Source organism: Lissotriton helveticus, chromosome 12 (assembly GCF_964261635.1).
Source record: "Lissotriton helveticus chromosome 12, aLisHel1.1, whole genome shotgun sequence".
In the NCBI taxonomy this organism is placed as follows: domain Eukaryota; kingdom Metazoa; phylum Chordata; class Amphibia; order Caudata; family Salamandridae; genus Lissotriton; species Lissotriton helveticus.
Genome location: NC_136073.1, coordinates 126247911 through 126272865, shown reverse-complemented (window position 1 = coordinate 126272865; position 24955 = coordinate 126247911). Strand labels below are relative to the sequence as shown.

The 24955-nt window shown below is 44.0% G+C and overlaps 1 protein-coding gene across 3 annotated transcripts in view; it reads left to right on the top strand.

Annotated features, from left to right (window-relative positions):
- QTMAN (queuosine-tRNA mannosyltransferase) overlaps positions 1–24955 on the top strand; it is a 140982-nt gene that overhangs the window by 5742 nt on the left and 110285 nt on the right. For 2 of the 3 annotated variants that reach the window (XM_078671406.1, XM_078671401.1), the window contains exon 2: positions 7181–7286. The exons of the other annotated variant lie outside the window; for it this stretch is intronic. The gene's annotated coding sequence lies outside the window, so the exon portion shown is untranslated. The remainder of the gene's footprint in view (positions 1–7180; positions 7287–24955) is intronic. 3 annotated transcript variants of the gene reach the window in all.

Genomic DNA, 24955 nt, shown 5'->3' with positions numbered 1-24955 from the left:
TGCCATAGGCAGTGGTTTGTAGGCATGACACACAGGGATGTGTGCCATGTCGACTCTTCACTTTGCTCTGAACCAAAACTTTCAGCCTGCAATGGCAGTGTGTGTGTGTAAAGGTACAGAGCCTTAAAGAGTGGCACACTAAGTGCTGCAGCCCTTAGAGGCCTTTCCTTGCCACAGTACCCTTGGTACTCATTGTGCCTTTTACAAGGGACTTGCATGTGGCCAGAGAGCTGCCAATTTAGGTGTGCAACAATACAGATTTAGGGAAAGGACATAGGCCCTGGGTACCTGATTGTCAGGAACCCAGGGTCCACTTAGTCAAAGAGCATGAGCATCAGGCAAAAAGCTGGGGGCAACCATGCAAAAAGGGGCACTTTCCTACAGTAGGTCCAGGATGAGCTATGAGCTATGCTCGTCAGTGTCCATCTTTTCCAGAGAGGCTGTATTAAAGACGGATCTAATCAGAATTATGGGACCTGGCCATAACTGCCTCACTACAGCTGCTCTATTGGCACTGGTCGTGTGCCGGAGATGCTTTGATGTTGAGTGCATGGTTCACAGTCTGAATGCTTAAGAACTCCCGCATCCTACACCCTGGTTGCTGTGAGTGTGGCTAGGCAGCTCAGGCATGATTTGTTTCAAAGGCTACAATTACAGCGACTCGCCCTTCAAAAATGCTGCACGTGCTGATAGCCTTGCTAAAAGTATTTTGCAATGCCTCTCCAAGGAATGGGACCAGAGGGAGTTTGTCTAATTCCCCCCCCCCTCCCCCCCAACCCCATTCTGAGGCTGATGAACATGCTGTATAGAACATGGACTGTTTCACAATATTTGATGTGAGTTGCCTATATTCCTAGTGAAGGCTTCTGACTCCACAGGGGTAATATTGAAGTACCAAAACATTATGATGGAATAGAGAAAAAGGGTCTGTTGCTTTGCCCTCCTGTTTTTAATCCTGTGGTAGGGAGACACCAGTAACTAACATCTTAGATCACCACATACAATTCTAATATATGTCTGACATTTTAACAAAGGCAGAACAAAAATTTAGACATGTGACATAGCTGCTCCGAAAGTAGGGAACCCATAATAGGAGTCTTACAGCCAGTGAACAGTAGTACTCTTGAATGCTTCCCAGTGGAAGATATGGACTTATGAAGTCTACTTTACTATGTAAGTGAGTATTCATCATCCTTTAAGAGCACATGCACGTATGTTGATTCCGTAAGAGGTTTCGCAGTTTCATCCAAGAGTTTTATACTTCTCATATGTTAGTAAAAAGTATACAACAGTCTTGAACTCTTCTCTCTCTTTAATGTGTTAGCTATCTGTGTTGAACATGTCCTGTATGTTTGCGAGAATAATGTACTATTCCTTCTGCTATTGCCACCTGTCCTTAACTTATTTGTGTTACGGACGGTTGCGCTGCAGCTATACGTGTTGTACTTTTATTGTGTTGTGAAGCTTGGTATAAAACCTTTCCATTGCGCATAAGCAAAAATGATTTAAATTCAGCTGCGGTTACTTCATTGAGACGTATGGACATTGCCCCCTTGTCACCCAGACCCCTATTAAATGATTACTTTACTTTTGATTCCCAGCTGACATTGCTTATTAGGCGTGGCATGGCCCGGGCAATTTGCCTTTTTGCAGTAGTCAGGTGAGGGTGGGCGGAGTCGGACAGGTATGGGGGTGGAGCTAGAATGGTTGATGTGATGGAGCACAGTTCTGGGCTTCCTTGGGGTGGAGTGCACATGTCAGTTTGGACAGAAGCCTTGCTCTGCCCAGCCCGACATGCTCACTCAAACATAACATGTATTTGGAAAGCGCACGTTCACCCAAGGGTATCTTGGCGCTGAGTAATAGATGTTTATAGTTAGCCAACTCAATGGTACTAATTTTATCGACCTCAGAAGGATGAAAGGCTGAGTGGACCCGTCAGGATTTGAACCTGTGACCATGAGGTCAAACTCAGGCCCCTAAAGTGGACGGATTAGTCCACTAAGCCACCAGTGCAGACTTGAACCCTCGCCTACCTGCAATCTTAGGAGCCCGGGTTGGATTACATCCATAGCCCCCAAGTCTCCAAAGGAGCGTTGGCAGCCCCTGACCAGCCAATCCTCACACTGCTCTCATGCTGTTTACAGCAAAGGAATAGAGGTAGGATTGGCTCAGTAGTCGCAGGGAGAGAGACTGGAGGACCGTTGGTGAACTCCTCCTGTGGAGGCAAAGTCCCGAGTGTTCTAGTGACAGACCGCACGGTGAGTGAACCTACTTCAACATTTATTTTTATTTGCGGTATATAGCTCCATGTGTGTTGGCTTGGCTTTTTATGTAAGGAACTTTGAGTCATCGGGCTGAAAGAGAGCACCTGCACTGTAACTCTCTAAACCTAGCCACAGCGCTCATTCTCCTGAGAAAACTACTCCACGTCATGCTCTGCTGCCTAGCAGCAGTGACTGTTGTGACTCCCGGTCTCTTGGGCTCAGAGCGGGCTGTAACCGAAAAACTGAATCTAATTTCTGCGAAATTAGAAACCTTGCAAAGCAGGGCTGGCCCATTCATTGCACTCTGGGAAGCTTGGGGTACAATACCATGCTGAGAGGTACCTTGCAGGTGGCAAGTGCTGCAAGTCCCAGGGATAGTGCAGCAAGGCCAGGAGGGAGAGAGACTGTCCCAAGAGAGAGAGTTCAGATTTGCCCGGGCATAGTCACTCTAAAAATATAAACCTATTGTCCATACAGAAAAGCTTTCTCCAGTAGGAAAATGTTGGTGCCATGGGTTTACTGCCCAGGGAGGAAGGCTTCTAGGTAAAGCAATTTAAAACGCTGACCACGTGAACATATGTGGAGAGATGTTTGTAAATTTACACTTGCTGTATTTATTTCCCCTTATTGCTAAATAGTTTACAGGCAACTTAATAATAGATACATTGAGATTTATTAATTTATTAGGGACAGTTTTATTCGGGGAGGGGGGGTTTAAGTTTTGAAAAGCAGTCCTTCTATAATACGTACGTATTTTGGGCCCTTGCACTTTTCTTTCAATAGGCAGGTGATTTGTTAGGGTTGTGTGAATGCATCCGCTTTTGTTTTTCTGCCCGCAAGTTTCCCACACCTGTTTCAGTGGGCATTGTTGGCTAGTGCTTGTTTGCTTATGTGTTTTTGTTTGCAGTGAAGTGATCACACAAGGGTAAAAGACCTTGCCAATGACCATGCCAATAGCTCTAACTAAAAAATGCGAAACCTATTGCATTTCTAATGCTTGTTTTTCATTTGCTGGCTGACTCTTCAACCTGCTTGATTCAATCAGTTAATCGTTGCGTGAACGTCGCTAAATACTTTGTTGAGGTGACAAAGGTTGCCGGTTTGAGCTGGAAGATTTTAGTCCGCTGCTCAGGTGGCTCTCCTTTCTCCTGAACGTATCATCCCTGCTCTTCTCCCTGTTGTCTAGCCTTCCGCTTCTCAGCGCTTTGCAGCTTGCACTACTTGCTGTTCGCACGTTCGCCTCACTTGCCACTCTCTTAGCAGCACCTCGACTGCCCTGTGGGCTACTGGTGCAATATCTGAGGTCTGTGCTAACGAGAAAGCTGTGTATTCCCTCCAGACAGGATCCTGGAGACAAAGGAAGAAAACAGAACAAGAGTGAGGAAGAAGAGGGGGGTGCCTGACCCTGATGTTTCACTATAGGCTACAGCAAACTCCTCTTACATTTGCAGTTCCTGGAAAAAAGATTTTTATATCATTTACAAATAACTTTAATGCAATGGGTTCGCCAAAGCTGCTTTTGATCAGTTTTAATTCCCCACTTGTTAAACTGTTCACAACACTTATTGCAAATGGAATTCGGCTAATGTTTGTGAACATTCATCGCCTTTAAAATTAAATATCGAAGACCTCAGTAACTGGATGTATCAGTGGCAGCTGGGATGGCTCGCTGGTTGGGGGGCGGGCGCGGTGGGGGTGGGGATTCGTGTGGTTGCATGGAGGGGGTTGCGATTGCAGGAGGGAGTGATCATAAAAAAAAAAGTACCTTGCCGCCGGGTCCCGTGTCTCTGCTCCTGATCTCCTGCCTCCGACTTCAGGAAGAGGAAGCAGGCAGCCAAGATTCCTCCCCTAAGCTAATGACAACACTGCATTGCGTTGTGATTGGTCTGAGCGCCGTTACAAGGCGCTCAACCAGGGGCTGAAGGGATGGGCATGTTGTCCATGCAGGCTGTAATGCTGCCTGCATGGAGAACAGAGAAAGTGGGCTTGACTGGTTTGGGTGGCCTGGTGGGCCGAGCAAATAGTCATTGCGCACTTACGAATGGGCAAACCACTCCTCCCCTGCTCCGAGAGCAAAGCAGCCCGTAAAGCAGCACAAACATACAATGATAATTGAAAGTTATTATCATTTTATGTTTTTGCTTCTTGCACTGTTTGAAAGCAGTGGGGCGATGCTCCTCTGCCATAGCGGAGGAGCAGCTAATTACATCTACATGGGGAGGCCAGTATGTACCACACCCTTTACTCAGCTACTGCATAAAACAGCACAAATGCTGACACAAGCCAGAACCTCTACTAAGGGCTACAGGCGAATGCACATTTGAGACCAGAGAGAGGGGAGTACAATTTAGGCTGTACCGTATCATAGGGTATACTATGGGTGAAACCACAGAGCAGTAATTTGCAGTTCATAGTATCACTTGGGATCATGACCCCTCAAACTTGTCCAGAAATGTAAGAGAGACAACGGAACCTCATGGAAAGAGAATCCTTCCTTAGTTCTGGTAAACCCCAAATGTTAGCACAGGACTGTTTGGAGTAGCAAAGAAATTGGAACATGCACAAGTGAGACAAAAAAGGTAGTTTTAGAAAGCCAGACAGACAGGAGGGAACCTTCATCAAGGACCACTATCTGAAGAGAAAGTAGAAGTGACCATAAGAAGCTCAGCCACTCCTGCGCTGCATGGATGGGCCTGTAAGCAAGGCTTCTTAGAGTACTGCGCGTTACAAATAATGAAGAAATATGCAGAGATCACAGTGAACGGAGGAAGGGGTTCAAACCACATGCCACAGAGTTTGCTATGTCAAGAAAATCTGAACAAAACGCAGTGTCATAGCTAACTTTTTGGTGGTGACCCCTGGAGAAGCTGTTCCTAAATCGAGGCTTAGATTTTACTGTGGCTTCAATTGCTACACTAATTAGAACTAGGGTTGCCTCCACCTACTGATCAGGCCGACTCAGGGTAATGCTTCAAACATCATTGTTCCAGGCGAAGCCATTGGTCCCTGTACAACAGCATCTCACCTTGGCGAAATCCTGGTTCCTATCTGTCTAAACCTTATTTTATAAGTCCTGTTCTATCTAAACCCTTGCTCCCTTTAACAGGTTTGTGACTAGAAGGCACTCGCCAAGAGCTCTCTTGCATCCTCTGCCATCAAACCTATACTGCTTCGCCGCACACACAGAAAAAGCATGTACCACTTAAATGTGACCTTGGCTTCACCAGCGTTCTACTTATGCCGCTGACCCTCCTCGCATAACGCCCGAGTAGGGTTTCCCAAGTTAAACAAAGCACAGGCACAGTTCACTGTCATTTCCACCAAACCGAATGTGTTCTGCATAGGGCCAGCATCTCTTGCATAGCTGAATCTTTGGTACAAGTTACAAGATGCATATCTGACCTGCTTGGCCTGGGAAGTATTTATGTCTTGGAAGTAATAGAAGTGATAAGGTTACCTTTCACCACATCAAGAAGCAAAACTCCTATATCTGCGTCATTATGCTGCAGATATTTACTGCTGTGAAAGCAAGTTAAGTGGGAAAAAAAAGACTAGAATGTAGCTAGTAGCCATGAAACCGTGGCAACAGCAATCTTTGCCAAGCTAGAGAGTATTTTGTCACTTGCAGACATATGTATGCTTTTCATACCGGCGTGTAGCAAAGCACAGGACTGGCTCCAGTGTGGTTCAACCTCTAGTTAGTAACTGTTTGCACTGCAGGGGCTTTTGTCAATAAGAATCTGGGGAGTATGGACAAAAATGAGACCACCTTTAATTAAATCATGAACACAGATATCTCCAGCCGTTGCTGAGAGCTAGGCGAAGACTATTTAACTTCAGGCTGGACAGGCAAAAGCCGATGTCTAAAATTCTACAAGTCAGCATGTTCGGAGCACCATATAGATTCTTAAATATAACAATCGGGTAATTTATTGAGAGTTAAATTAAACTGGCAGAAACTGATGACCAGGGAACTTGTTGGAAAAATAATTACTCTGTTGATGCAACTTTCCACCTCCTTGTCGTTCAACGTAATTTAGTCTGTTTTTTGTGCAGTGTGGAGTTGGGAAAGGTACACTGGCTGGCAACATCCACAGCAGCATCACAGAATAAAATGATGGACGGAGAGTTGAAACTTTTCAAACACTCGCCCCAGTCACAGATCTAGGTTTAATTCATTGTTATTTTGCTCGCCAAGTCTCCCCATTGTGGACCCAGTCATATGCAAACCAGTCTTGACCCTGTTCCCCATAGGAACAGTCCAGCCTGAACTGCCAAGCTAGGTCCTCCCTGGACCAGAAACAAGCATCCTGTGACCGGGTTCGGAGTATTACTCCTCATCAGCCAGGCTAGCTTGAATCCCGGGGTGCAGCAAGCTAGGGACCCACATCTGGGCATTCCCTTAATCACTTAGGGCACACATAGCAACATCACAAAATAAAATGAAGGACGGATTGTTGAAACTTTTGAAACACTCCCCTCCAGTCACAGAACTAAGAAGCAGGGTTAAGACTGATTTGCATATGGCTGGGTCAAAACTGGGGTGGCGTAGTGAACAAAAGAGTGATGGGTTTAACCCAGCTCTCTTGACTGGGGGTGACTCTTTGATTTATTCAGCATTCTGTCCATCATTTGTTGCTGCATCATCTTCATTCCATAGACGCAAACCCAATGCATCAGCAGAACAAAAAAGGAGTTCATTAATGCTAATGTATTTGTTTGGAATGTCAATAATGCAATTACATGTTAAAATCATGTATAATATCAACGAATTAAAGAACAGCAATGCATATTATTGAATGCACAGAAGGTAGGGTGTATTGGTGCATGTAAATATTACTTTAATGTTCTGTTTTTCAATTGACTCCTAGTTCCCACAATAAAATTGTGTACCTTTGTGTTTTTTCCTGCAGTTACCAGAGATGGAGTCATTTGCTTTTACCATTGACCCTATAGTTCTCAAGTTTACAACAATGAAGTGTTGTGTTTTAATGTGAAGGATTGCAGCTGTTTTCAAAGGTTAGTGTCTTAAACCTTGCAGGGCTGTAATGCAATCATTTTATGTAAACACCCAGTAAGAGTAAAAATAACTGCAAGCATGAATGGATGGCTATCTATAGAGAGGGTATTATTAAAGAAGTGGAGCAGAAAAAGCACCCCTGCCCGTAACAGTTTGTGATCAAGATCTAATTCCACAGTTGTTAGCTTTGAGCATAGTTGATTAAGCCTCATTCGTTTCCACAAAGAAGCGTCAGCCATTGTTACCTTATTTATTAAAGCTGCTCAGAATCGCTCCCTGATGCTGATAACAGTGCATGACTTAAATCTGACACCATTCCGGGAGATGCGCAGAAGCATTACAAAGACCACCACAGGTTAAACACCGACGGGAACTGGTCATACCGCGTGTTTTTGAATCTGCTTTTCACAAAATGGACAGATCTTAACTGCAACATCCCCCTTAGGCTGAGGCAACACCCAACACTCACCCAAGGCCCAGAAGGAGAGTGAAGAGGAAGAAGGGAGATAGAAGTGAGGGGAAAAAACGAGTAAAAAAGGAGAGAAAAAGCGGAGCAAGAGAATGGAGACAGAGGTCCACTGCACCACCCGGGATGAGGCGCAGGTGAAACATGCGGGTGGAGGAGGGCCTCGAACACCAACACTCGAGAGTGCAGGGGCTCGGGGGAAGGCCTCACTTAATGGTGGAGCTGCGAGGGAGGGAGAACAGTTTCACTGACAATGAGTCAGTTGTCTTGCTTTCACAGCACACCTAATACTAAATTTATCAGCCTATTTGATTTCGTCAACACCTTAAAGCACAGTTATGGTTTTGACAAAATAGCTGGCATTTGTCTGGGCGGCGATTTTAATGCCAAGCTCCCCAGTACAGAAACTGCTGTTAAAAGGTCTAGCAGCAGAGGACACATGTGTCACAGGGATGAGGAGCTAATGGAACATCTGCGAAACCATGATTTGAGCAATGGTATAGATATTGCTGCTGTAACAAATAACAACTCCCCAGATCCAACATTTAGAGGAAGGGGTGGCGCCACTACCATTGACTATGTTTTTGTTTCCCCCACCCTTTAGGACTGTTTATTGAAAGTTGAAGTTGTTCCCACATACCACAGCGTTCACAACCCAATAAAAGTAGTGTTCAGACTGTCCACAAGGCCAACATATAAAATTGAATCTGTCGCCAGTAATTTGGTGCTCTCTACAGATAACTTAAGATTGATTTGGCGAGGGGTTAACAGTGCTGATTTGTTTTACACGGTGGCAAGAGATAATTTGAGAGTAATCAACTCTTGTTTGTCAGCACAAGAACCCAATTCTGAGGTAATTAGCGCATTCACCAAACTCTGTGAGGCTATAAAATCTGTGCTATTAGCACCCTACACAGCACGGACCCAGATGGTTCAATAGTGAGTACTCCGTGATTAACAGACAGCTACACAAGACTCTCTCAACCAACCCGAGGTGGTACCAATTAATTAGGTAGCTTAGACAGAAGTATCAGCTAGCCATCTCCCATAGGAAGGAAGAACTTTTAAACGAACGATGGGATGCCCTTGCTAGTGCCACTGCCTCAAAGAATGGAAAAACTTTTTGGGGCAGATAAAAACATGCGATCAGTGAGACAACCACTTACATCGATCATAACAAAACTAGCGAGGAATCAAAACTTGATAGCTTCGGTGACTAGACCTAAACAACTGCACATCTAATGCTAGTTAAAAATGTCCACTAAGAGGTACAATGTTTATTAGAAGAAATAGTTCAGGTTGTGCTATCTTGCTAAGCACCCAGTCACCATAGGTGCTAGTGAAACAGGCCCAACAGGGTATGTTTACAATATAGAAAGCAAAGAAACAAGCAAAGAAGCACACACTGGTTCTGGTATTATTTAAGTCCAACTCGTTTCGAGTAAATTAGTTGTAGGAAATTAATCAATTCAGTCCACTGGAATTTGTTCTCTTCTTTTACTTCAAAGACAAAGTCACAGGTAATGAAGTCCAAAACACTGCAGCCGACATGTGTTTCGTCCCTCCAGGCTTTTTCAAGGCTCAAGGACAAAGATAGCCCCTGTGAGAAATAGATTTGTCTCACAGATTCCGTAAAAAACAGCAAGGTATGTATAAAGACCTTTCCAAAATGTTCCCATAGCGGACAATATAGACAACAATTTTCTACTCCTATCTATTTCCCTCAGTGACAGGAAACATGATGTGCAGATAGGACCTTGATAAGTCCGCTCAGTTCCCAGCACCGGTCTGATGTCACGTTGACGTCAGACCGGTGCCGGGAACTCTGAAACGTGGTAACATAGCTAGCGAGGCCAGGAAGGCTCATTTTTGTAATACATAAAAAAAAATACTCTTTCAGGCATAGAGTGACGAATAAATTATGCAAAAAAGAAGCAGAGAACTCTGGGTAGTTCTCAAGTTTAGATGGAAAGCAGCTCCTGTATAGAGCACTCTCAACACCAGCAACACTCTAGATCTGCTCACCTCAAATGTCTGCTTTCCAATCAAAGTCTTTAAGCATAGGATTAGCACAGTGCTATCCACGCCGAGATAGAAATGGACAAAGTCTTTTGCCATTTCTACAGAAAAGTTTTTAAGCATAGGACTAGCACAGTGCTGTCCTTGCCGAGCTGTAAAATGACAAAAGCCATTTATCACTGTCTTGGAACTTGGGTAACAAGCATTTGCAATGCAATAGGTCTCGCATTAGAAAACTTTGAGCTATTAGTATTGTAAATAGCAATGTCTTTATTTGTGCGGTAGTTAAGTTTTGTTTGTATAAAAAGGAGCATATAAAATATGGCTTGTACAAAAGTATAAAATTTTAATGATACATAGAAAGAAATTGTGCCGTGCACACCTGCAGTGAGAGGACACAGGTTCTTGCTTAACGGATCCATTCACCGCTTATGCAAGAGGAGAGCGGTGTCACTGCGTTACAGTGCAAGGCACACTCCATGCAGGAAGAGTGGGGGGGGGGGGGGTGGCTCTGCTCTACGGCTTCATGCACACCTCCTGCAGGGATCCGGTACACGTTCCTGCTTCTCCGTACTACGTACTCCTCCTGCAGGGAGAGAGGGCGGGCGCTGCTATACTGTACCATGCATACCTCCTGCAGGGAGAGAGCGGGCGCTGCTTTATTGTACCATGCATACGTCCTACAGGGAGAGAGCGGGCGCTGCTTTACTGTACCATGCATACGTCCTGCAGGGAGAGAGCGGGCGCTGCTTTACTGTACCATGCATACCTCTTGCAGGGAGAAAGCGGGCGCTGCTTTACTGTACCATGCATACCTCCTGCAGGGAGAGAGAGCGGGCGCTGCTTTACTGTACCATGCATACCTCCTGCAGGGAGAAAGCGGGTGCTGCTTTATTGTACCATGCATACCTCCTGCAGGAAGAGAGCGGGCGCTGCTATACTGTACAACGCACACCTCACCACCTGCAGGGAAAGAGAGCGGACACTGCTATATTGTACTATGCACACCTCCTGCAGGGACAGCGCGGGTCGCTGTATACTGTACCATGCACCCCTCCTGCAGGTAGCGGTGGGTCACTGCTATACTGTACATGTTCCTGCTATACTGTACCATGCACACCTCATGCAGGGAGAGAGCAGGCGCTGCTATAGTGTACCATGCACACCTCCTGCAGGGACAGAGTACATGTTCCTTCCTGCTTTATGTCCCTTGCACACGTCCCGCCAGGGAGATTTATCTAATGCAATTTTAATGGGGATGTTCAGTTACACGCTTTGTTAGACCGTGCTTAGTTCCTGCACAATGATTTATTATCCATATGGAAGAGGTGTGGCGCAGCGGCCAGGGCGACTGACTCCGGAATCGGGGCATCACGGTTCGATCACCGGCGGCAGATTAGCCCAGCACCATGTGACTCGGTGCAATAGCTTGCTTAATCTTCCCGACGGCCCGCAGCGCCTAGAGACCCTTACGGGTGACTGTGCGTTTTACAAATGTGGATTATTATTATTATTATTATTACCCATAAGCGCTTAGAAACCTGATCCCAAAACAAGAGGCGCTTGCCTCATTTCGATATACGATAAAAACACAGGACTGTGAACATAACATCAGAATACGAAACAACATTGCGTTCTCTACCCAGCGAGCGCACACGCTCAAGTAAACAGCACCAGGCACACCCCCTGGCCCCCGTCCTTCGGGATCCACCGCCACCCCCTCCCCCGTTAGCGAGACCTGCAGTCAAGGGATCGGGAAGTGAGGTAGGTCAGAACCGAAACGGCAGGGGACTCAATAGTCAAGTCTTCAGTGCGCTGCTGTCTGCCGCACAATAGAACACCCCCCTGTCCCCCCCCATTGCTGGACCAGCGAGGGCGACCAGTGTGAGTGTTAGTGACGGAGTAATTTTTTAAACACAGAGACACTAATGGCCGCCGCACATCAGAGGCATGGACGGCTTTCAGGGCCCCCCTCTCTCTCCCGCCTCAATTTGCTTTTGTTTCATATTGTGCAGCATTCGGCTTCGGATTTGTTCTTTCGGTATCTGCATGTTTGTGTTTGTGATTTTATAATGACAAACCGTACACAAATGCACAGTAAACGCGCTCTGGATGTTTTATTAGCTTTAGAAGAGGGCATGCGAATAACGAGAGCCTAGAAACCCGCACAACAGAGATTACACAAATGCTCAGTGGGCATTAGTAATGCAACAAGTGCAGTTGCACGCGCAGCAAGTGCAGCTGCACCGAATTAGGAGTAAAACTAGAGGCATGTTAGGAAGTTCTTAAGACGCGCTCTGGGTGTTCAATTGGCCTCAAGAGGACGCATAGGGGTGACAATAGCTTACAAACCGCATAACAGACCTTACACAAATGCTCAGTAGATGCGCTCTGCGTGTTTCATTGGCCTTGGAAGACGGCATGGGAGAGTACAACAGAGCGTACACACACGCTTAGTGGCCTTTGATAGCGCAGCAAGTGCAATTGCACTGAGGCCTAAGAGGCCATAGTACCCCTTTTTCACAGAACAAATAGTTCAAGTTTGTTTGACGGTTGTGCAGGCGAGGCTGGAAAAGATAGGGGGGAGTTAAGAACAAAGGTTATATGTTTGCGAAGACGAGGCTAAGTTATGCTCCGAGGTCCAGTTTTACATGTATAAACGATTGTTAAGAAATGGGTGCAGAGTACGGTGGTAGAGTTTAAATGCACACAAGGAGAACGACGGCAGACAGCAGTAAGCGTTGTGACGCCTTTAGATAGCGCAGCAAGCGCAGTTGCTCCGAAGCCCAAAAAGCGATACGACCTCTCTTTTGTTAGAGCAAATAGTTAAAGCCCACTTAAAGATTGTAGAGGCGAGGCTGAAGGGGGACAAAGGGGAGAAGGAATCCAGAGCAAAGAATGTATGTTTGCGAAGACTAGCTTAACGGTGTCTTAGACTGTATGACTGCGAGTGTCGTTTTAAATGTATGAAAGATTGTCAACAAATGGATGGAGAACGACAATAGACAGCACTAAGCACTGTGACGCCTTTGATGTATGCTTGCGAAGACGAGGCTAAGCTAAGCTATGCTATGCTGTGCAAGCATTGGCTAAGGCATTTTTAAGCAGCAAGCTTTCAGAAAAGCCTTCACATGAAGCAGTTTCAAATTTAGTAATGTTTTGATTTGAATAAAAAGCAAAAGCCAAACATTTGCCAACTGTCATTCAACTGAAAGCAGACATGGCGGCGCCTGCTAAGCATCTTTTGAAGTGCCCCTGTGATTTGCGACGGTTTGTATCTAATGAAAGAAGAAACCGTGTTGATAACTGTAGGGTGGAGGAAAGGATGTGTTAAACGGATACATGCAAGTGAATGGCTGCAGGCTGGGGGAAGGCTGTAGTAAACTGCTCAGGGGCAAACAAATCAAACGAATATTTAATCTGTTCTCGTGTAATGCTTTTAGCATGTATTAATTTTGTTCTTATTGTGAAGTGCTTTGACGCCTTCAAGTAAAGTCCGCGCTGTATAAAAATGCCTTTTGACGCATTCGCGCAAAGTCTGTGCTATATAAAAATGCCTACATAAGTAAATAAGTACTTCAATAAAGCATAGAACTTTACGCTTAGAAAGCAATAAACGAAAGCGATCGCGCTCTGAAAACAAGAAACGAAACCGAAAGCACGCTAACACAGCTCAAGAAACCTGCTGGAGGAAACAAAAAAAAAAGCGCGTGCACGCAGTCAAATCCAGCACAAGAGAAGCGCGTGGCACCCTCTTGTCCCTAATTCCCCCGAGACGGCTCACTAAAGTTGTCGAACTGGAGCATCCTTCGGATGCAATTCCAGCTCGACCTAAAAAAGCAAACGAACATTGGACATTGCTTTAGGCGACTTTTTGCACAACAAGATGCAGACAATTCCTTCATGCTAAATTTGCATATACGGGATTTAACCCATGATTTCTGTGGAAAACCTCATATTATTCTGTTGAATACTAGACAACTCATGAAACCACTGTTTGCACTAATGCTGTTTTGCACATTATTGCCTTTTTGCACATTGTACTAGTGGAATTTGATAGGTGACCATCGTTTAATACATAATTTAATACAGTGATATCAATTTTGCAGTTTTATATCCGCATGGTTTGCACAAATGGGATTGTCATTTTTCCTATATGCTATATTTATACTCAACAACTTGCTAAGGGATTTTACCCCTGTACTAATACTAATTCAAGATTTTGTAACTCTAGAACGAGCCAATTAAAGGCTCTTAACAGAGGTAATTTTACCATCTTATGTTCGTAATTACTATTACCCGAAATATAAACAGCGTATTTTTGCACAATTGCCTATTTGCAAATTAACTGCGGTTTAGTCACTTAATGAATTGTTTTGCGACTCAATGTAATAATTTTCCAATATCAAACATTTCGTCTCATAGCATAAAGCCATAGTAGGTCTACAATTTCCTGGGTGAATTAAGTCGCATTGTTTGATTTGAATTCTGCACTGTCACTTTAAAAGATGTGGTCTGCCAATTTCACATTGTCATGTGAACAAGGCTTGGACGAGCCGTAACGTTATGGCGACTAACTGCAAGAAATAAATGGATCTGCATATATCTATTGGTCCGTGTCCATATGTGCTGTGGAAGGAGCGAGAAATAACTGCTGCTACTCCACTGGGGAGTCTGATTGATATATAATTGGAAGGTTCAGAGCCCGCTGTAAAGTCTGGAGGAATGGAGGCAGGAGTGCGGTCATGGTACCGTACGCAGGGCGGTGTGCACAGTCATGCAGCCCCTGTTGTATGCATCACCGGATTTTTACAGCGGAGGCGGAGAGAGGGGACCAGAGGAAGAACTTTGTTTGCGTTCTGCGAAGCTGGAGCAATTCCATTCACCCTGCAATCCACACCCCCGCAAATCCACCACGGGTGTTGATTTTCCCCCGAGCGATACCTCCGAGAATCCGGACATTGGGGATTCTGGGACCAGTAGTTTCCCAAGATTGAAGGGAAACCTACACAGGTGTGCGAACATTAACCAGGGGGCGGAGCGGGCCTATTTACTGCCAGGCCGAGAGGGGTGGGATTGACTAGCAGAGTGCTGCTGGAACTCGGGGGAAGCTTCGGGCGCTGATGACTGCTAACATCCAAGCCAGAAATGCTGCATTCGCCACAACACGCAAAATAAAGAGCTTCCACTACTGCCCCGGGGTTCCTGCTTTTTCTTGTGAGGAAGAAGGTTCTTGCCATAATTTGCACGTCGGTTAGTGACGCCCTACAGAGAACCCCCGCCTCAACTTGGGCTCGGACTGCGCTGACACAAACTCTTGCAGTTTTTCTACGCCAATGTTAATTGGAAGGTTCAGAGCCCGCTGTGAAGTCTGGAGGAATGGAGGCAGGAGTGCGGTCATGGTACCATACGCAGGGCGGTGTGCACAGTCATGCAGCCCCTGTTGTATACATCGCCGGATTTTTACAGCGGAGGCGGAGAGAGGGGACCAGAGGAAGAACTTTGTTTGCGTTCTGCGAAGCTGGAGCAATTCCATTCACCCTGCAATCCACACCCCCGCAAATCCACCACGGGTGTTGATTTTCCCCCGAGCGATACCTCCGAGAATCCGGACATTGGGGATTCTGGGACCAGTAGTTTCCCAAGACTGAAGGGAAACCTACACAGGTGTGCGAACATTAACCAGGGGGGGAGCGGGCCTATTTACTGCCAGGCCGAGAGGGGTGGGATTGACTAGCAGAGTGCTGCTGGAACTCGTGGGAAGCTTCGGGCGCTGATGACGGCTAACATCCAAGCCAGAAATGCTGCATTCGCCACAACACGCAAAATAAAGAGCTTCCACTACTGCCCCGGGGTTCCTGCTTCTTCTTGTGAGGAAGAAGGTTCTTGATATATATATATATATATATATATATATATATATATATATATATATATATATATATTACCTACTGGCGGTCGCCAGTAGGTATATATAGTTAGAATTTTCAAAAATCCCATAGAGAAAAAATCCTATGTCTAATAACTTTGGCGTTTGTGGACGGAATTGGCTGAAATTTTCTGAAAATGGAACATTTTGTTTCTGAGCAGCCCCTGGAAATTTGGGGAGGGTTCGTCAAGGGGGGGCCGAGAAAAAAGGGGGGTCCCAAAACGTGTTTTTAACATTGAGTTTTCCATAGGGCGGTTGGCCTCACTTTTAGCCCGAACGGCTGAATGGATTTGCACGAAACTTGGCAAAATTGTAGGGACTGGTAGCCCGATGTGCCTTTGCTAGGTCTCAATATATGTGCTCCAGTGGATTTTGAGAAATTAACGTTCAAAAAAAGATATATATCTGTAACAGCGCTCCGCTTCGCGTAACGGAGGTTTGCGAAGCTGATTGGTCATTCTGTCACTGGGCTATAGTTGGGCTACATCTGGCTGATATTTGGGCTACATTTGTTTTTTTGTGTGTCTGGCGGCCATCTTTGGGCTACATTGGGCTACATTGGGCTTCATTGGGCTACATTGGGCTACATTTGGGCTCCAACATATATATAGGCCAATGTAGCCCAATATATATTTTTCAAAGTTAATTTTCGTAAAAACCACTGGAGCATATATCTTGAGACATAGCAAAGGCACATCGGGCTACCAGTCCCTACAATTTTGCCAAGTTTCGTGGAAATCCATTCAGCCGTTCGAGCTAAAAGTGAGTCCAACCGCCCTATGGAAATGAAGGAAATGAATGGGTAATTTGTAATTAGCAAATAGCTAATCGCAAACTACGATTGGTAAAGAATCGCTATTTATTCCTTAAAGTTCGCTATTTAGGAAATGCAAAAAACTTTGATGATACATATGGCGGTTCATCTCTAACAAGATAAGAAGCATAGGGATACATTTATGATGACTGGCGCATCACCAGGGATGTGTTAGTCATTCTGTGCCGCTGTTCCGTCACCTATGGTGTGCTGCATTTACAATGCGGCGCATCATGGGGCAAAAACAGCACAGATGCGTGATGTATCTGTGCCGTAAAGGTGGCGCATTGCTGGAGTTGTATCGCAAGTGTGATGAAGCTCCAGCAAGGGTCGGGGGTGCCCCTGTCGCAGGGTTTCTGTTCTCACACAGAACTGTGGACAGAGGATTGGAACCTCGGCGAATTAGGGTGTCCCAAAACTCACGTTAGTAATCAAAAACTCCTTAGCAAGCTAGGTACAATGTCACATTGGATATAACAAACTCTCAATGTTTAGACAATCCAGAATATGAACTTATAGTACCTCAGGATACGTGGAACTCATGAACAGTCGGTCGTTATATATTTCTTAGAAACCAGAACATGGAGTTAAGAAGAACACATGTGTATTTGAAATGTTTATTTACTAATGCCGTCTTCTCAGGCGTAGTATCTTAGATAATACAAGTACACATATTATCAGTAGCAAAATTACCAGCATAGTTACTAGTACATAAAAAGCGAATGGTGATAGTATGTTAACATGCTGTAAATGAATAAGAGTTAGCAACACTTATAAGCAGCCGCGGGACGTGGAGGGAGTTACGGTGAGGCAGGGAGGCGGGGAGGGGGAGAAGCAGGGTGGAGAATACAAGTACACATATTATCAGTAGCAAAATTACCAGCATAGTTACTAGTACATAAAAAGCGAATGGTGACAGTATGTTAACATGCTGTAAATGAATAAGAGTTAGCAACACTTATAAGCAGCCGCGGGCCGTGGAGGGAGTTACGGTGGGGCAGGGAGGCGGGGAGGGGGAGGGGCAGGGTAGAGAGGGCTCCACCCTGCTTCTCCCCCTCCCCGCCTCCCTGCCTCACCGTAACTCCCTCCACGGCCCACGGCTGCTTATATCTCACCCTCCCTAATACACATATTATATTATTTGCTAAGAAGGTCTCTTTGTGTTGGTTTAGGGCGTGCCCATACTTTAGTGTCTTAGATTTGAAGGAATCACATCAGCATACACCAGCTCTCTCTTCATGTGAACCGCATCAACTGTTGTGTATGTGTGTTCGGCAAAGCAATATAAAACCCGCCTCATGCCCAGAATTGGCAGAAGCTGCACTTATGTTATGAGTATGAAGTCGTGGAGATCAGACCTCATAACAATTCTGTATCGTGTTGTTCTTGAAACTTTAGCACTCGCTGTACAGATCTAGTTTAACAAGCAAAGCAGATAGTAGAGCAATAACATATTATTCTCATGTAAACCACGATGAACTACTAGGTGGAAAGCTAAAGCAACAACTAAGTGTCGTGTGCAGAAGTTGCAAAAAAGGAAAAATGGCGTTTAAACCGGTAATGAGCCCATGCTAACTTAACACGGTGTAAAGATATCCAGGACCTAGATGACACCTCCCCATGATCCGGAAACGAACTGAATAAGATAATAGAAGTGCCATCTCATGAGAGCAGATTGCAAGTTTATATGTGGACGGTCCGCAAGGTAAAGCATTAAAAACTAGGAAAATTTAATGCTAAAGAAAAATAAAACAGCCAAGTACTTTATCGAGTCTTAAGCCAATAGGCAAGGTAAATAATAAAAACTTGACAAATAAGTCAATGAATTGTCAATAAAATGCTAGTACTCAGCATATCAAACATGAAAAAGGTCTATGACATAACTGTGTATGCAAAATAAGCTGCAACAGCCTCCAATAGGAAGTCACCGTCTTCATCCGAAAACAGTTCAGCCATCCAATTTAAAAGCGGAAAAGAACATACGTGCTCTCCCAGCACCGGATCCTCTATCACCATCAGAGGACAGCTCGGTGGGTTTTCAAGAAAGCTCTGTTCCAAGAAAGACTGTGCTGCCGCCAGTAAATTCCAGGGACCAATTAGTCCATGCATCAATGCCACAGCCATAATCCTTTCGCCAGGACAAACCAACTCGGGGGTAATGATAGGAGTCATCAGCTGATTAAAGTCGACGTCAGGAGAAACCGGTCCGCAGAGACACAAATCAATGGCCCAATCGAAATCACAGGTCAGGCAGTGAAATACAGGCTGGACACAGGTGAAGTAGGAGAATCGAAAAGATAATCCATATGCCGTGCTTAATATCGCCAACGGCATTGTGCCATAATATTCTAGCATGCGATTGCGGAACAGTGTCAGCAGCTGCAGGGTGGGAGGTTGCATAGGAGGGACATCCATATTTAAAAATGTAAAAAAGCACAAGAGCGTCCGCTGGTAATGCAAGTAAAAATGCCAATCCACGAAGCAGAGTGGAGAAAATAGAATGAAAGAAAGCAGGGATGACTCCAAAGATTTTCTCAAATGAAGTCACGAGACCACTGGTAACAACTTTAAAAAAGTGCGCCAGGGCCTTTGTGGAGGATGCGTTAAAGATAGTCCGAACCATCTTGCTGAAATTGAAAGGCAAATCTGAATTGAAAAGGGTCTGCACCTCTGTACGGGTGTTCGCTATGTGAAGCACGAAAGTTTCACGGGCCGAACTCAAGGCCACCTCTCTCTGAGACAAAAGAGCTCTTATTCTTGCCATGCCGTTGAAATCTCTCCCAATGTTGGTATTTGTGGCCAGATTGAAAACTCCCTATGTTCATGTGTGGGAGGAAATAGAACATTTCTGCAGCAAATAACCCGTTCACTTACTGTTACGATAAAAGGAATACTTTTAATTAACTCAGAACAATCTTCATTATTGAGCATCAAATAACTACCATTTTCCAACAACTTGAACGTGGGGATGATAGCAGGAACTGGCGTGCCTTGCAACACGCAAGCCATATTTGGTCGGTGTTTGTTGCATGAACCGTGTAACTGTATGTGCCTACACATTAGTGAATGATCTGGCGTCTCAGTGCATTCCTCTCCATTCAGATAAACTTCTTGATCATCTTTGAAACATCTGTATGTGTATGGAAGCGACCAGACCTCATGAAGAAAAGCACTACCTAAAGGTTCATAACGACCTATTGGTATATATTTCATACAATTTGAAAACTTATATAAAGCAAAAGGCAGCGTTATTAAACCGTGGATAAGGCACGTTGCCAAAAAACCCGCAATCCTCTGCTGATGATGTCACTGAGCATGTCATGAATGATGTAATATGTGACATCATCAGCAGTGGATTACGGGTAATAGTATCTCTAGTTTACTCCCCTATAGCTGTCTTTCTTTTAACATAAGTGTCTGTTTCCTTCCCTTATACTTACTGTTTTTGGTTCGCTTCCGGTTCGCGTACCGGCGAGCGAACTGGGAAGCGAACTAAGAGAAATAGAGGTTGGCACAGTTCCAAATATTGTACCAATTTTTTAATAACTGGGAGGTAGTTCTGAAAAGAACTTTTTTTTTATTGTTTTTGTTGTTTTATATTTTTTTTATTATTTTTCAGAACATTTTTTTACTTTTTTTGAATTTTTCTGAACAGTTTTATATTTTTGGGGGTTTTTCTTGGAGGGGGCAATGAAAACGATTCATTGTAAAGGGCTCAACAGGAGCAACAAAACAAAAAAAAAGTATTTATTATTTTGGGCGTTTCGTACAAACTTGCATATGATAGTCAATAGCTCTGTTGATCAGAGTGATGCTTCTTTCTCCGTAGCAAATGAATCCATCGCAAAATACGCAGATGTGTTTTACTTCACCAAATCTCATTTGTATATTTGGCACCATCTCCCTGCCCTCTGGTCCCGTTACTTCCGGTACAACAGATCTTCTGGCCATAATAGGGAGATTATCTAGGTCGTTCCGAAACTGTGCAGCACTGTAGTTGTTAGGATGCCATCTAGTCATATGGCGATGCATTGTGTAGTTTCCGAAACTGTATTTTTTCTCGGTTCCTCTGGACAGTCTATCTTGACATATAAGGCAAGTTACGTATCTTGCATTTACTTTTTTCTGACCTTTGGGAATTTTAAAAAATTGCCAAATGAAGTTTTCTTTCCGGTGAGACGTCCTGGGTTCCTCAGGCAAAAACTGCCTCTCTTCCTGCTGTTCCTCGTCTTCCTCTTCTTCCTCTTCTTGCTGAATTATAACTTGAGCAGGTGGTCCACTCTTCCTTGGATGTGGTGGAGGTGGTGGGGAAGCACCAGCTGAAGCTACTAAAGAAGCCATTGCTCCGTGATCACAAAGGGTCTTTCTCTCACAATGATGAAAGTCAGAGTGAGGAAAGAAGGAGGGATTTTCATCATTTGGGAAAAACAAGAGTTCTCAACCAATGAAAAGTGTTCATTTTAGATTATATGACCTAGTCTTACATCATTAGGAAACCAAAAGTGAAATGAACCAATGAAAAGTGTTATTACCAAGTCACATGACTTGCTGTGTTTACGTTAAGCGCTTTGCAGGGCCTCCCGGTTTGCTTCCAGAAACCTGCGCTTTGCGACTCGCTTCGCGTACTAGTTCGCTAACGTAGCACGTCATATGACGTATCACGCGACAACGTGAAACGTCATGCGGACGGGAGGCGTCACGATGTTGTTTTCTAACGCGGCACTTGCGGTAAAGAAACGTTTACCGGCTCGCGGTCTATTTCGCGGCATCAAGGATAGCTAACGGGAAGCTTCCCGATTCGCGAAGCGGGAACGAAGAAAAAAAAATATTTTAAAAAAAAATTATTCATAAACATATAAAATATATTTTTGGATTTAAAGAAGAATACATTTTACAGCTACAGATATTAGCTGTTAAAAAACCAATGAAATTCACTGAAAAAACCATAGGTTATAGACCATATATAGTTAGGAATTAGCATTTACAAAACCTTGAAAATTCACTGAAAAAACCATAGGTTATAGACCATATATAGTTAGGAATTAGCATTTAGAAAACCTTATTTTACTCACACAAAACCATTGAAATTCCATATATAGTTAGTTGCACTAACTATATATCGCGCACCCGCAATCCACTGCTGATGATGTCACATATTACATCATTCATGACATGGTCAGTGACATCACTGATGACATCTCAAATGACATCACTGATGACATCACTGATGACATCTCAAATGACATCACTGATGACATCATGACACACCAATACCAGTTACTACATACGCACTCACTGATTCCTACGTCTACACACACATTCACTCATTCACCCATACAATGACTCATACATAGTCACTTATTATTACAACACTATCATATGCACTCATACACCTATGCAGACAGTCACACACTGCCACTCATCCACGGAGTTACTCACACACCAAGTCAGTCCTGTAAAGAATCAATCACACTTCCATTTCTTCATCTATACAGTTAAACACAGAACACCATACTTCAGTGACATCACTGATGACGTCACTAATGACATCTGAAATGACATCACTGATGACATCTCAAATGACATCACTGATGACATCATGACACACCAATACCAGTTACTACATACGCACTCACTGATTCGTACGTCTACACACACATTCACTCATTCACCCATACAATTACTCATACATACAGTCAGTTATTATTAGAACACTATCATATGCACTCATACACCTAGTCAGTCCTGTGAAGAATCAATCACACTTCGATTTCCTCATCTATAGTTAAACACAGAACACCATACTTTTCACACATATACTAACACATACTTACTCTCTTATACAATCACTGATACAAGTACACATTGATATGCACAGTCACACACCTCCCAGCCAGCCACACACACACTCAGTCTTCCATACATCCAGTCATTCTTCAATATGTAGAACGTATTTAAACTTTACAAAAACACACAGACACTAGATGTCATCAGTGATGTCATTTGAGATGTCATCAGTGATGTCATCAGTGATGTCACTGACCATGTCATGAATGATGTAATATGTGACATCAGCAGTGGATTGCGGGTGCGCGATATATAGTTAGTGCAACTAACTATATATGGAATTTCAATGGTTTTGTGTGAGTAAAATAAGGTTTTCTAAATGCTAATTCCTAACTATATATGGTCTATAACCTATGGTTTTTTCAGTGAATTTTCAAGGTTTTGTAAATGCTAATTCCTAACTATATATGGTCTATAACCTATGGTTTTTTCAGTGAATATATATAGATAGAGATAGAGATATCTATATCTATATATATCAAACAGATATATATATATATATATCAATCAATCTGTTTGAGCACCGTGCCCTTACCGGTATACCAATAACCCTACCTGAAGTCGAGGAAGCTATACAACAGAGCCTGGGCAACAAAGCCCCAGGACCTGATTGGTTACCTATTGATCTTATTGAGCATAAACCTGATTTCTGGGCCCCGCTTTTGCTAAATGTTTTTAATAATTTAACTGACGCCCTGTTACCAACTACTTGCTCGACTAGTATTTTTTTTAAAGTTGATCGCTCCCAAATTAGCTGTTACAGACCAATTTCGCGGATTGATAACATTTTGAAAATCTTAGGGAGGGTTTTTATAATAAGATTAAAACATGGACTTATGATAATTTTGGTTTACAACCATGTCAACTAGGGTTCAGGAGTAATACCTAAATCTTAATTTAATAATCGGGAAATATACTTTTGCACAACGCTCACCACTTGGCTTTAATGACCTGACCTTTGCTTTTGATTGTTTATCGCTCTCAGTTATGGTAAATTTTGTTAGAATATGCATTAGACTAGGTTTTGGTACACTTTTTAGCAGGACCCCTCTGTGGCCAGATCACGCTTTGACATCTAGCGAGGTACAAGTCTTGAATAAGGGTTTGGGATTTGTCCCAACCCCCGACATGATTCTTTAAATCTAGAATGGAATTTTGCAGTCAAGAATGTTGACCCACCCTCGTTGTTTTCAACTAATTGACATCGCCCCGCTCAGTTTTGTCTGCCTAGTTCGTCAGTAGGACCAGAGGTGTTGGTATTTGAGCAACGGGTGCTTGATGACATCACTACATTGGAACAGTCAGAGAGACAACACATTTTTAATAACATTAGCCGTGATGATTGGCAGGCAATCAAAAGTTTGCAGAACAACGATGCTATAACGATAAAAAGTGCAGATAAGGGCGGGTCAGTAATTGTCATGAACACAAGTGACTATGAAACTGAAGTCCTTAGACTTCTTGGGGTGCATGAAAATTATCAACCACTCCTCCGTGATAGTCAGTAAGCTTCAAAAGTTGATCAAAATAATAGTTTTGCAGGCAAAAGAAAGAAAATGGATTACTGGCAAGGAGGCAGACTTTTAAATAAACACCAAGCCCAGGACACCGGCATTCTACATACTGCCGAAAATTCATAAGGGTAAACGGCTGGCCCTCGTATGCCCGATAGTATCGGGAATACAATCTGTCCTTGAGCCTTTGTCACAATTTGCAGACTTTATCTTGAGGGAGGCAGTGTTAAAACAGCCTTCTTATGTTCAGGACACGACTGATGTTTTAAATATTCTAGATGAAATCAAATTTGAATCTACACAGCAGTTTCTGGTGACTATAGATATTGAGTCACTTTATACTAGCATACACCAAGATGCCACACTGGTGGCAGCAGTGCGTGCTCTTGGGGCGTATGAGTGGTTTTAGGATTCCCCCCAGTCATTTTTGCTACAGTGTATAGATCAATTTCAGCTATAAGATCAAGCTGTTTTTTCTACTGCACGTGGAACGTGAGGCGCTTGGGTTCCGTACATAAAAGGCACCGGGTCCTGGCACAACTTAACAGGAGAAGGGCCGCTGTAGCCTATTTGCAGGAAACTCATCTTAACGCGGACGAGACCACTAAACTACAGAGAAAATGGAGGGGACAACTTTATGCTACTACATATTCTGCTTTCTCCCGGGGGTGGCAGAGTGGATACGGAATAATGTCCCTTTTAAACTCCTAGAGCAGAGAATAGATACCAACGAAAGATATGTGTTACTTCATGGTTTGCTGGATGGAGCTCATGTGGTTCTGGCTGTGTATATGCACCCAACATTGATCAGGATGTATACCTAACTACACTGGGCACAGTCTTGACGGACTGGACTGAATATCCCTGGGTGATAGGGCGACTTCAATGCTGTGATGGATATTGTCCTAGATAGATCACACCACCCATTACATGCCACTGAAAGTAGGAAACAGGCAGAGGCGCTTGCGAGATGGGCAGATGGGCGGGAACTCCATGATTCATGGCGCGCAAAACACCCTGGGCATAGGGAGTACCCCTTTTACTCACCACCAAACAAATTGCACACTCCAATAGATCGG